The sequence below is a fragment of the Xiphophorus hellerii genome, chromosome 23 (genome assembly GCF_003331165.1).
Source record: "Xiphophorus hellerii strain 12219 chromosome 23, Xiphophorus_hellerii-4.1, whole genome shotgun sequence".
NCBI classification, from domain to species: Eukaryota; Metazoa; Chordata; class Actinopteri; order Cyprinodontiformes; family Poeciliidae; genus Xiphophorus; species Xiphophorus hellerii.
Genome location: NC_045694.1, coordinates 26,287,028 through 26,300,551, shown reverse-complemented (window position 1 = coordinate 26,300,551; position 13,524 = coordinate 26,287,028). Strand labels below are relative to the sequence as shown.

General features: G+C 42.9%; 1 protein-coding gene across 2 annotated transcripts in view; it reads right to left on the bottom strand.

Annotated features, from left to right (window-relative positions):
* The window catches only part of psd2 (pleckstrin and Sec7 domain containing 2), a 43,807-nt gene extending 38,044 nt beyond the window's left edge, over positions 1 to 5,763 (bottom strand). For both annotated transcript variants that reach the window (XM_032554766.1, XM_032554767.1), the window contains exon 1: positions 4,747 to 5,763. The gene's annotated coding sequence lies outside the window, so the exon portion shown is untranslated. The remainder of the gene's footprint in view (positions 1 to 4,746) is intronic.
* Between the last annotated feature and the right edge of the window lie 7,761 nt (positions 5,764 to 13,524).

Here is a 13,524-nt window from a genome sequence, read left to right as displayed (position 1 = left end):
ATAATATCAGTGAAAGTCGCATGATTATCAGCTGTAGGTGAATAAAGTCTCCCACCTAAGCCGTCTCTGGTTAATGCTTCCCTTGCCCAACATGCTATTTTAGGTGAATGACTACTACTTGGTAGGTTTGCAATACTGACATAATCTTTCCATTTCAGGATGATGGACTGAACCAAGCTCTGTGAGATATTGTTTTATAAACATAAACTTGCTTTAAACCTCTCCACAAACTTTCTCCCTGGGCTGTCTGCTCTGTTCCTTGGTCTTCATGATGCCGTTTGTTCTCTAATGTTCCCTGAAATACCTCTGAGGACTTAACAGAACAACTGGGTTTATGCTTAGATTCAATTACAGAAAAAGAGTGCTGTTATACGGCTGCTATAATTATTTTCTCAACTTTAACTAGAAAAAAGTCAGAACAGCAGATGTAAGAACTTCATTTTTCAAAAGAAAAGCTCTCTTTATGTCACAAAAGGCACAGGTTGTTACTGTTCAATAATCTGTGCTTGAACGCATAATCTAACAAGATATATCTGGATATTCAACTGGTTTCTTCATGTATTGGTTTGAGGTTCTTAGATTGAGAAATTGTCAAGTTTCATCCATAATGGCTCAATTAAAAATAAACTTGTGTTGGTTTAAAACTTTTGCACGTTACTACTATCAATCTTACAAAGCTGTTCAAACAAACTGGCTGTCAAAATTGGAGGGCAGAGTTAAAAGCTACACCACCAGGTGTTTCTTAAGCAGCATCAGGTGGTTAATTATTGTCTGGTGGTAATACATATTAAACACCAGGTGGCGCTGCCATTTATTAGCCATGTAGTGGCTCTAATTACATGCCAGGTGGAGCTTTTGAGGGCATTTATTAGGACATTTACGTGATGGTGGAAAACAGGTAATCTCCAAAATGGCTTCCTCTAAACTTCTCATCTAAAGTTACTGCTGTATATAAATGCAAGAAATGCTTTTATGATATTCGTTTGTAAAAATATATCTATACAGATATGAAAACTATGTATCATTTTCCTTTCACTTGACAGGTACACTCAACTTTCTGATAGTCTTACACATAATCTTTTATTTAATAAATTGACTCCCACTCATCTTTCATTGATTCCTATAGCCTAACTCTGACCCTAATCCCACACCTAACCTCTAAACCCAAAACAGAACATAAGGAGCAGCGGGTCTCTGTAATGTAGTATTTATTGGAAAAATGGGCAGAACAAAATGAGAAAGCCTAAAAAAAACAAAAAAAAAACATCTGTATTTCTACTCATATGAGGCCTTTGAATTAACTTCCATTCATTTCTTTAACTGTATATTTGCCTAACTCTAACCTTAACCGAAGCTCAATTCCAAGACCCATCGCTCTTCAGATGGTTGGTGGGTGTATATAGGCAACATAAACAAGTACACACACACACACAATGCAGATATAGAGACACCTTTAAAAATACTGGTGCAGGTGCAGAGGGGAAGTAAAGCATTTCATCATTTCCTACTTGTGAGCCTGAGACAGGAAAGCAAGGAGAAATTAGCTTGGGTCTAGTCCAGGGTGTTTTGCTATAGTCTCTGTGTCTGCTTACAGCACCAGCGCACAGCCTCCGTCTGACTATGCAAGCCTATTGGAGCGTTAACAGTGGCCCAGCTCCACCCCAGTGTGTCACTTCCAGGCCATCAAGGTCAACTGTCCACTCGCATTTTGTCTCTTTCAGTGCTTGTAATACACATGTACATGTATTTTCATTAAATACATGTACATTTATGTATTTTATAAATACATAAATGTACATGTATTTATGTAAACGTGTGTATTTACATAAATACATGTAAATACATTTTAAAAAATGTATGTACATGAAAACACAAATGTGACGTTTAGGACTTATGCTATCTATCCTTTCAAATTTCTTATTACATGAACATGGAAAAGTGCAACGGTTCAATTTGGCAGGTATAAGTGGTTTAACTTTGTCTAATTTTTGGAATATCAGTGTTAGAATAAAAAAAAGAAATTACCTGAAAAATGTGGGCAAATTAAGTATCTAGCTATTTTTGAAGTATTGATGCTATTTCAGTAGTTTTGATATTCTTCCACAATCTTCCGGTTAATCCAGGATCGAGTTGGAGTAGCAACAGCCTAAGTAGAGAGACCCAGACTTCCCTCTCCCCAGCCACTTGGACCCAACTCCTCCGGAGCTCCCAAGGTGTTCCCGGACCAGCCGAGTAACATAGTCCCTCCCTCCCTGGGTCTTCCTCTGGGTCTTTCCCTGGGTCTCTTCCCAGTGAGACATGCCAGGAATACCTCACCAGAGAGGTGTCCATGAGTCATCCCAACCAGATGCCAGAGCCACTTTAACTGGCTCCTCTTGACATGGAGAAACAACGGCTCTGCTCCGAGTCCCTCCTCGATGATGGAGCTTCTCATCCTACCTAAGGAAGAGCCCAGACACCACCCACTTGTATCTGTGACGTCATTCTTTTGGTCACTACCCAGAGCTCGTGACTACAGATGAGAGTAGACATGAGGATTGACTACAGCACTCACTTCACTGCAGACACTGCACCAATCCGACTACCGATTTCCAGCTCCATTTTTCTCTCATTCGTGAACAAGATCCCAAGATACTTGGGGAAGGACCTCTACCCTTCTACAACTCAAGACCCTGAATTGCTCATTCTCATCCCGGCCGCTTCACATTTGGCTGCGAACCGCTCCAGTGGAAAACTGGAGACCCCGGTTCCATGAAGCCAACAGAACTGTTTTCTGCACAAAGCAGAAACCCCATCCGAAGGCCACCAAAATGGATCCTGTTCTGCTAGAAATTCTGTCCATAAACTTTATGGGCTGTAGCTCTGACACTGGTTGTACAGGGACCTAACTGGGACCTTTCAACGGGCCCACTCTATAGGCAAGCACCTCCCACAGGATTCCCAGAGGGATGCAGTCGAGCGCCTTTTCTAAGCCCACAAAACATGTAGACTGGTTGAGCGAACTGCCATGCAGCCTCCAGAACCCTGCTGAGGATGAAGAGCTGGTCCAGGCGACAGACAGGCTGACAAGCTAGAATTATTTATTAGTTTTCTTGCAGTTGTGTTTTAACAACTTTCTTTGTTTTGACTGAATTTATTAAGTAATAAACTTAATTTTCATTCAGATTCAAACAAGAATGAACTGAGAGGAACATCATGCGGTTGAAAATTCAAACCAAGCATGGGTTAACGTAACCCTAGCATGGGTTAACGTAACCCTAGCATGGGTTAAGTTAACCCGGGACCTGACTAGTCCATAGCTACGATATTAGGGGTTGGTATTTATTGTATCATTTACCGTGCTAAATTTCTTGTGATTAGATGAATCTTGATTCATTATTGTCACGATAAAGTCTTAAGTTAAAAAGAAATAAATAAATAAAACTGTCCTTGTCGTAGTAGAAAGTTTTGCTGTTTTCTCCACTTAATTAATTAGAACATATGCCTAAAAGCAGTTACTGTGAGCAGTTTAGTGATACAAATCATGTCTTTATGTGACTGGAGTTCTTAAGCAGCGTATTATACATGTATGGGAATGTCTTTCAAGAGCAGTATAGCATATGTGGGGATATCGGGAGGTGCTGGTGTCTTTCTCCAGCTAACGTTCCGGGTCAGAGGCGGGGTCACCGTGGACAGGTCGCCAGACTGTCGCAGGGCAACACAGAGACAGACAGGACAAACCAATCACACCAATTAACCTGACAGTCATGTTTTTGGGCTGTGGGAGGAAGCCGGAGTACCCGGAGAGAACCCACCATGCACAGGGAGAACATGCAAACTCCATGCAGAAAGACCCCGGGCCGGGAATCAAACCCAGGACCTTCTTGCTGCAAGGCAACAGCTCTACCAACTGCGCCACTGTGCTGCCCACACTGATACAGTTACCTAAAAAAAAAAAAGTAATAAACAGTTCTTATGCTCACTTCTATCATCATCGCGACAGACCCACAGTCCTCCTCTATTCTAAATCCAGGTCTGGGTTTGTGAAGTAATCAGGATTGTGTTGTTTTTAGCCCAGTAGTTTTTAGAGTGCATTCGCCAAGGTTTTTAAACATGTTCCTAAATACACGGACTTAAACAAACAGGACCGGGGTTATTATCCTACTCTCTCGCCTGTCTCTCTCCCAGTGTGTGTGTGTGTGAGAGAGAAAGGGAGACCACAGCGCTAGACAGCCATGTTCTCCCAGCCTCCTCGAGCCAGTAACCATGACAACGGGATGGCTGGGAGACACTGTTAAAGCTCAATTGAGGCCGGTGTCTATCCTCTAAAATAGACCTTGGTCGTGTTTCAAGAGCGACTTGTCCTCCTAAAAGCGGAGAGGAAACGCTTTTCTTCCCCTTCTTCTCTTCTCCAGGGGGGTACGGAGCAGGAGAAAGCACACATTCACACACACCTCGATAAAAAAAATAAATAAATAAAAAGAAGGGGGGAAAAAATCCCACGGCCCGGGCGGTGCGTATCTTCCAGGCTACATTTCATTAGCTTTCATTTGCTGTCCTTTAGGAGAGTAGACTGAAAGCCGCTGCTGTGTTTGGTCAGAGAAAAGGAAACGGAGGGATGCCAAACCCCGAGCCTCCATGAAGACTTTTTAGAGGGTGGAGGGGCGCTTAAAATAAAACGGGCTACATCCTAAACAACCGGTTAATAGAGACACAGAGAGCCGACACGGCTGCTGTAGCTTCAGCTGATAAACTATCCTCACTCACCGGGAAAACGCGTCCTGTCAGGAACTGGAAATGAGAGACTCCTCGTCTGCTTCTTTACATCCACACCGGGTAATAACTCTGACAGACGGGCTCTTTTTCCTCCGCTCGGCCCCCTCCTCCACCTCCTACTCCACCTCCTCGTTCACGTCCGCCGCCGAATGACCGAGTCTCGCGCCTCCGCTCCGGCTGGCAGGCAGGCAGGCGGGGGCACGCGGGCGGTCCGGGCGGCGGAGCGCGGCTCCTCGGCGGACCGATGAATGGCTACAGGAGCGTCCTCCCCGTCCCCTCCTCTCCACCGGAGCCTCGGCGCGTTTGAGTGGCAGCTCGGAAAATGGAAACGCTGCTGCTCCACGGAGAGCTCCGGAGCAGCCGTCACTCCTCGCGTGGTCAGAGCGCGGAGTGAACGGGACGCGTTTGGAGGGGCAGATTAGCACCCGGCCATCAGTTGTGTTCACACACGTGTCTGCACTGTCCTCTGTCACCCCAATCTGAGATTTCACACATCGCCCGAGGACCGTGAAAGTGTTTCACCATGTCCTCTGATGGACTAAAGTCATTTTCTTCACCAGATTTTGACACATTAAGAAAAAAAATATTAACTGGCGTTTTTGTTGTTTTTTTGGAACTAAACAATGAGGAAGAAAAAAAAGATCAACATTCAGATGATTTACTGGCAGTAATCTAGAGCTGTCCAAGGTCTAAAGTCCTGGAGCTGACATGTTCTGGATGTTGCACTGGTCATGGTTTGAACAGGATTTGTATGTCTGTGAGGGAAAACATGACCTTTGCAACTGTAGATAAAGCCTGCATTTAGCTTTGTATCTTGACGCCGTAAAGATGTGACATACTTATAACATAAACTGTAAAATAATTCAAACGAAATCCAACCTTTCGGTTTCCATTCGATGGTTTATGGCTTCCTTTTCTTACCCGCTCTCAGTCCTGTTTAAATGTTGCAGGACTGGTTTAGCACTACGACTGTACACCGAGATCTAGAAGAAAAAGATACAAACAGCATATCCTGTTTCCACTAACCCTCTCAATATAGAGTCTTTTTGAATGTATTTTGTCACACTCCAACCAAAAAAGGTGAACAGATTTTACTTACGTCATAGCACACCAACATTAGCATATTATAAAGACATTTTTACTAGGAAATTTTCTGTTACGTAAGACGGGCAAAAAGCAGCTCATCAAAACAAATTCATAAGAAGTCACCTTTCCTGTTTGCCACAAGGTCATGTACGGGAAATTGCAGACACGCGGAAGACGTTGCTGTTGTCACATGATAACTTTCTGGCTTGTGTGGAATGTGTGGGGGAAAAAAAACAAAAACAAAACATGGGCACATCACCCTGAACGGCGGTGGTGGCAGTACCAGGCTGTGTGATTTCCTTGGCATGGACAGAAATCTGGTCAGCCCTCGTGTGAAGACATCATGGCTACTTACCAGTACTTTAAGCTACTTTGTTAGGGTCTCATTTCTGGCTGCAAAGACCCGACTGAGCACCAAGAATCCAAGTGTAAAACGCAGCAGAAGATCAAACACTCGCCGTGTTTGTTTTTGATTATTAATCTTTGTAATCTATCTCGAGTTCCCACTCCCGACAAAGCTGCTGCCAATGTTCCGTCTTTACATGTGGAGCAAGATTTAAAAGGAGAACCGTCGCTGATTAAATCACTGAAGAGCACAATCATTCACCATGGAGAACAAAGATAAATCCAAGTCCTGATGTGACATTCTCAGCGAAAAGCAACGGCGCTAGCATCAGCTGAGCGTCTTGAGTTTTTGTCTACATGTAGAAAGTGTTTGTGTGCGCGTGAGCGACATCTGTAAATGAGAGCCGTCAGAAAGGTATTTGGCCTTTGATGCTGGAATGAAGCAGCGATGTTGTCAGACAGGGGACCGTTTCAAACAGAATGTAAAAAAATCTTAACGCTGCAATGCTACCTGTCAGCATTTCGTGAGAATCACTGCCTGTACCCTGTTTTCTCGACAAACCAGACTGTCGCGCCACCTTCATCCTTCATGCTTTTCCCAAATATAGAAAGAGCTCAGATGCGGTGGTTTCCAAAAGTAATTCAGACCCTTTCGACTATTCCAACACAGCAAATTCTGCAGAGTTAAATCAACACAATGCCGAGTCTACTTGGCAATGCCAATTTTCAGAATTGGCATTAATTTAACTCTTACAGTTATTTCAACAATAGTTTGAGTAGTTATAACTTTTTCAAGTGTTAAAATTACTCAATTTCTTGTTGAAATAACTCTGGAAAGAATTAAATTAACACCAATTCTGATAAAGACCAAATGGACTCAGCATAGCGTTGATTTAACTCTGCAGAATTTACTGTGAAGGTTTGTCACGCCATAAACAAGACAAATTAGTGCAAGAAGAATAAAGCATGACAAATAAAAACACTCAAAAGTGTTCTGTGCAGCTCATGTGGGATATTCTGTAGTTATGACTCCATAAATATGTCCTAAAAACGAAGAATGTGCTCAGGCTAGATAAAAAGAAAAACTTTTTTTTTCCTTTACCAGCAGGCAAACTGGTATCTGTGTGGGAAAAACTCCACCATCTCCACCGTGAAACGTGGTGGTGGCAGCATCATGGTGTGGGGATGCAGAGGTTCGCCTTCCGTCCAGATGACATCCCTAAACATACAAACCAGAGTAACGTCAGAGGAACAAAGCCCACACCGCAAAAAACACAAAATCTTGCCAAGTATTTTTGGTCTAGTTTTTGGTGTAAATGTCTTAGTACTCTTGAAATGAGACAAAAGTAACTTACCAGTAACTTTTCAGCAAGATATGTGAGCTTGTTTTAAGTAAATAATTCCTTTTAAAAAAGTAACACTTCCACAGCCACATTATTTCACATAGGACAAGGGGAAAATCTCTTGTTATAAGTGAAATAATCTGCCAGTATCTACTACTATTTTATCAATATTAAGAAATTCAATTATAAAAAAATCTAAATTAAAATTTATTGATCCCACAGGGAAATTAAAAGTTGTTGTAACATATTAATTGAAATTCTACAGAGAATTTATATATATGCTATGACAAAGGAGGTGTTAGCAAAGCTACCCAGCTAACGTTAGCTACCTGCCTTTGTACCAAAATCCTGTACCCGGCCTTTATCATAAATATATTTAATCAATATTATCTAAAGTTAGCTACCCGTGTACAGTTTATTTTGTATATTTTAAGGCATTAGTTTTCATCTCGTCAGCCGTTTACATCTAGTCTGGCGTAAAAGCTAACATCACCTAGCATGTTGACTCGGTCTGGGCCTGAAAAAGTGGTCTTTGTCTCGGGTTAGGTGGTCTTCTTGACTACAACACTACTTATACTACAGATTTTTAAATGTCATAGTTGCTGAAATCACTCATAAGAAGGCTTCCACGTTTCGGTTAAGAATTTCCTCTTTGTTCTTTCACATAAAATCGAGAATAAATTGCGTATTTACAGTCCAAGTAGAACCAGAGCCACTTTAACATGCTTGTGTTCTCTTTTTTATGTTGCAACAACCAGATTACACATTCTAGCTCAAAGTCATTTCGGAAGCACAGGACATACTGAACCCTGTGAATCTTCCCCCCGCTGAAGACTTTCTGGTATACGCTTTCTTATCAACTCTCCTCAAACGTGCAACATTGACTAGCTCTAATGCAACGTGAGCGTGGGCCGAGGAGATCGATAGAAGGACACAGAAGAAGAAGAAGACGAAGAGAGCAAGTGAAAACAAAGACTGAGAGAAGATGGAGAAGATGAGAAAAGTGAGGAGAAAGGTAGAAGTAAAGCATAACAACAGAAAAGGTTGGGTGTGTTTTTGAAGGTTAGAGAGGCAAGGTTGGCCAAGGAGCACAGGTAGTGTGTGTGGGTGTGTGTGTGTGTGTGTGGGGGGGGGGTTATCCAAGGAGAAAGATGAAGAGGAGGAGGAGGAGGAGCGCAGCCATCTGAAGATGACAAAGGGAGTTCAGACTGACTAGCAGTTTTATTGGAAACCCATTGAAGATGCAATGTCAATCCTAATTACTAATTCATTAACCTTCCAACTCCCATCCCCCTTTTTTCTGTTTTTTTTTTTTTTCTTTTAGTCAGACACTCCCACATACGCAGCCGCTGCTGCCTCTCCACCCACACCTCCCTCCTCCTCCACCCCGTCTGCGTCCCAGGAGAGGCAGAGGGATGGATACGCGGAGAAATGAAGAGATGCGTCTGCGGCTAAGTGACATCTGCCGGGGCCCTGATGGAGGCAACGTGTTGGGAACGCTGCAAATCCCTGATGTGACAATGGAGGGAGGAGGAGGAGAAACCGGTGGATGAGGGGGGGAAAACGGAAAAAAAAAAAGAAAGAAAGAAAAGCAAACAGCTTGTGTTCTGCTTTGTCGGGAAGAGGGGTGGTCTCCTGTAATGGTGCACATAAGTACGTTAATGTGCATTGGCAGGACATGCATTTGCAAGCGTCGGATGCATGCATCTTATTTTTTTATGTGTGTGTGTGTAATTTTGCAGTCGTGTGAGGTCTGTGTGTGTGTTTGTTTATAAAAAATTGAATGCAGGTTTTGGAGGACATAAATCAATATAGTGAAGTAATAACACCGCGTTCACAATCAAAGCAAGGGGGAGGTGGCAGACGAGACTGATAGTGTGTGTTTCGCTTCTATACCTCCAGACTCCTGGCTCTGAGTGTGTGTGTGTGTGTGTGTGTGTGTGTGTGCAAGCTTCATCCCACAGCAAGCATTCCTCTGCACATGCTTACATGCAAAACTCATTAAAAAGATACAGATACAAACGGTGCTCTCTCATGGGCTCTTAATCAGGCTCTGAAATATACACACACACACACACACGCGCGCACGCGCGCACACACAATGAAACAGTGCTGCACAGCTGAGTGGATTCAAACAGAGAAATCCTCCAAACAAGTATTGATCAGAAGAGTTTGCAGCTCCGGTTCCCTCAATGTCTGCAGGCTGAACGACGGGGAGCTCTATGGGACAGCTGGGGGAGCACACACACACACACACACACACGCACTCCCACACAGATCACAGAGAGCATGTGTATATGTGATTTTCATCCCCGAACTTCACAGCAATAACAGCCTGAGTGTCTATAAAGCACGCTGACATCTTTAATACACGATAAAAAAATGTAAAAAAACGTGTCCACATGCGTTTAAGTGCGGAACATAAACAGAAGCAAAGAGAGCCGTTTTCAACCCAGAGTCTCAGGACAGCATGCTTAGAAGTTGCTTCTCTTCAAAGTTGTTTCTTGTTTTTGCAGAAGTCACGATGTGCTTTGAAGATGATTTGTGTTTAAAGTCTCCAGGAACCCAAGAAAACTCGTTTTTAGTTTCAAAACAAATAGCATTAGATTTTTTTATTTCCCTTCCGATACTGATATCGGAGGTTTGGCATCGGCCGATTCTGATCTGATACAGAAACGCTCTGCTGAAGAGACTTCCAATGTTTCTTGTTTTGAACACAGACATAAATATACTAGATTAAAAATGCATTTGATACGTCTGCTCCAGTACGTCACACTTTAACACACCAATAGCTTCACAAGCTTGGTCAAACATGTAAAAACAACTTTCATTTGTCCAGTCAGTGCAATCAGGAGTACAAGAGCCAATGTATAACAAATAATAAGGAAACTGAAACTGACAAAAACAATAAGTTGACTGTTCAAATGTAAAAGATAAACTGCAACAAATCTTCCTTCAAATGGTTCAGAAAATGAAGTTATGGACTCTAAGCATAATGTAAAATAAATAATCAGACTGAATACATTTGCACTCATCGTCACCAATACCTTATATAGAATTGTTTTCAATATCGGAATAGATGATTGGTGCATCTCTAGTATTGACTCAACGGGGGAATTTGAGAATACAAAATATAAGAGCACGCCACACTTTCCAGATGAATTTTGTGGAAAAATGAACAAACAAATGTATTATTTTTTTGCTTCCACTTCGGTATAAAGCCCCACTCTGTGTACCTGCCGCAGCTGGACAACTGCCAACGCTGAAACAGCCAGAGAGCCCAGGGTGCTTCCAAACGGCCCCCAAACGGCCCAGACCCCAGTCTGCTTGATGCAGCAGTACAAGCGACAAAAGACCTGGAGGGTCTACTGTAGGCATTTCTTTCTGTCCAAAAGAAGACTTAAAAAAAAAAAAAATTAAAAAAAGGTTAATTAGGATAACAACGTGTTTGTGAATGTCACAAAACAATAGACGGGAGCATTGTTGTGTTTTCAGAAATGCTCTCTTGGGGAAAAGTGGGGTGTGTGTGTGTGTTTAGCAGCCATTCAGTAGCTGGTGATGGCATGATGGCCTTGTATAATAAGATTTATGTGACGGCTTCAAAGGGAAGAAAAAGAAGTGAAACCTTGAAGCCCACCTTCACGATGGACATCGTTATTTAGCTGCCTTTGTGTCCGACTCCATCGCCTCCCACTATACCTCATCAGCATTCATTACCGCCTGTGAGGAAGGGGTGGGGGGCAGGATGTCAGCACTGGTGACGTGTGTGCAACAGAAAAAACACACACACACACACTGCCATACGAGCGCGCCTTTCGTTTGGATCATTATAAGCATGAAAAAGCTGACACGTTACTACTCCCCATTACACGGACAGATCCACTGGGAGACGCAGTCGCCAGAGTCAGGACAGAAACCGTGAAGTGCTTTCAGCTCCTGCTTAGAGAGAGACTGCATCTGTGTGTGTGTGTGTGGGGAGAACGAGGGGAAAGAAGAAAACACATGTGACCTTGACAACATGGTGGCAAAACGTGGCACGTGTCTGTGTTTGCGCAGATCGGGAATCTGCCGGGCCTGCTGGTCAGCACGTTGAGGGTGAAGCGGGCTGCCGCTGTCGTCGCCGCCGCTGCGCGCCAGGCTGTAAACAAGGAGCCCACAATAACATGCTTCACCCACAGGACCGCAGCTCTCCTGAAGAGCTGAAAACTTTCAGAACGGCAGCTCGTTTATTAACAGACATGTGAGTTTTAAGGAATCCAGTGGAACCGCCTCATGGCACACTGCAAAAACACAAAGTCCTACCAGGTAGTTTTGGTCTAGCTTTTAGTGGAAATATCTTGGTACACTCGAAAGAAGACAAAAGTAACGTGCAAGTAACTTTTCATCAAGATAGAGGAGCTTCAGTCAATAATTGTTGAATATTAGACTGTTTCACTTAAGTAAGTAAAATAATCTGCCTGTGGAACTAGTACTTTTTTAAATAAATACTCAAAAATTATTGACTTAATCTTTTATATCTTGTTGAAAAGTTACTTCTAAGTTAGTTTTGTCTCATTTCAAGCTTTCTAAGATATTTGAACCTGAAATTAGAGCAAAGATTCTTGGTAAGACTTTGTGCTTTTGCACTGTAGGAGTGTGTTTTTTGTGTGCTCATACGTTCTCTGATTTTGGGGAGAATATGTCTGAATACTTCAGATAGTGAAGTCCTCATCTACAGCTGGCATCAGGTTTTGGATCACTGTCACTTTGGCACGCACAAGCACATAATCTGAACAGCTTTAGTGGCGGATGAGTGCAAATTTCCATCCGCACTGCAAAAACACACAAAATCTCACCAAGTATTTCTGGTTTAGTTTGTTTAGCGCAAATATCTTAACTAAGAAAAAAAGAAGAAAAAAAATAACTTACAACTAATAAGCAGTATTACATACCAGCTCTAAACAAGAGGGGGGTATAGTCTAGATTTAAAGGAAATCAGTGTTTCAGCAGGTTTGTAGTTTTCTGGAAATTTGCTCTAGACTTGTGGTGCATTTACAAACAGTGGGATTTATAACAGGCGTGAAAATCCATTAAATCGAAGCAGATTCTTACACCAAACGAAGGATCCCACATCATTTTTCTCCTCTTAAATCCTGCACAACTCTGCACGCATCTGCCGGATTACATTCAGGAACATAAGTAAAAATCAGTCTTATGGCAAATTTCTACACAAAACGCCGCCTGCGTCTTGTTCTGAAAACACACCGTCGTGGCAGGGTGTTAAGTGATGGAGGACTTGGCTCGACTAAGTTTATCCTGGCCGTGGATCCTTTCTGGATATTTCGTTATGCTCCGTTTGACCGCGTCCATCTCTCGTGTGTATACAAATGCTTATCCTTTTCATAAAGCCGACTGTATTGCAGCACATGCATTAAACATGAGGAAGCTGAGGGGCGAGAGAGAGAGAGAGAGCTGGGGAAGACCAGTCGCTGCTCGCCGTGGAGGATCAGATTGGCCGTGATCCTGGTCTGCAGGAACACGGCGCCCGCCGTTAATATCAAGGTTAACAGAGAATGCTTTGCGTGTACCGCTGATGTCACCGGAGACTTATTGTATGCGGCTTGTCGTAGATGAAAAACGTGAGATTTGCATCCTGTAACGAGAGCGTCAGTATGCGCGGGGTCGGTTTCAGCGGTGCCTTCTCGCAGAAAAGTGAATGTTCAATCTTACCGGGGTGAAAGGTCATAGCGATGTTTTTTATGCCATGTGTGAGTGGGTTTTTTTACATAAATCAAGCTGTAAAAACAGGTTTTAAAAAAAATCTGACCTGATTAACCTGCTAGCAGTCTGGTTAAAAAGAAAAAAAAAAGACCTGTAGATTGTCATCGCCTCGCCGCTCCCATTAGGTTTAGTAGAGAATCTGCATCTGGTAAGCCTGGGGAGGAGAGACAATATTCCGTGCTTAATCCTGCTTTGATATTAAAAGGACAGTGTTAAGTGTTTTCCAGGCACACAG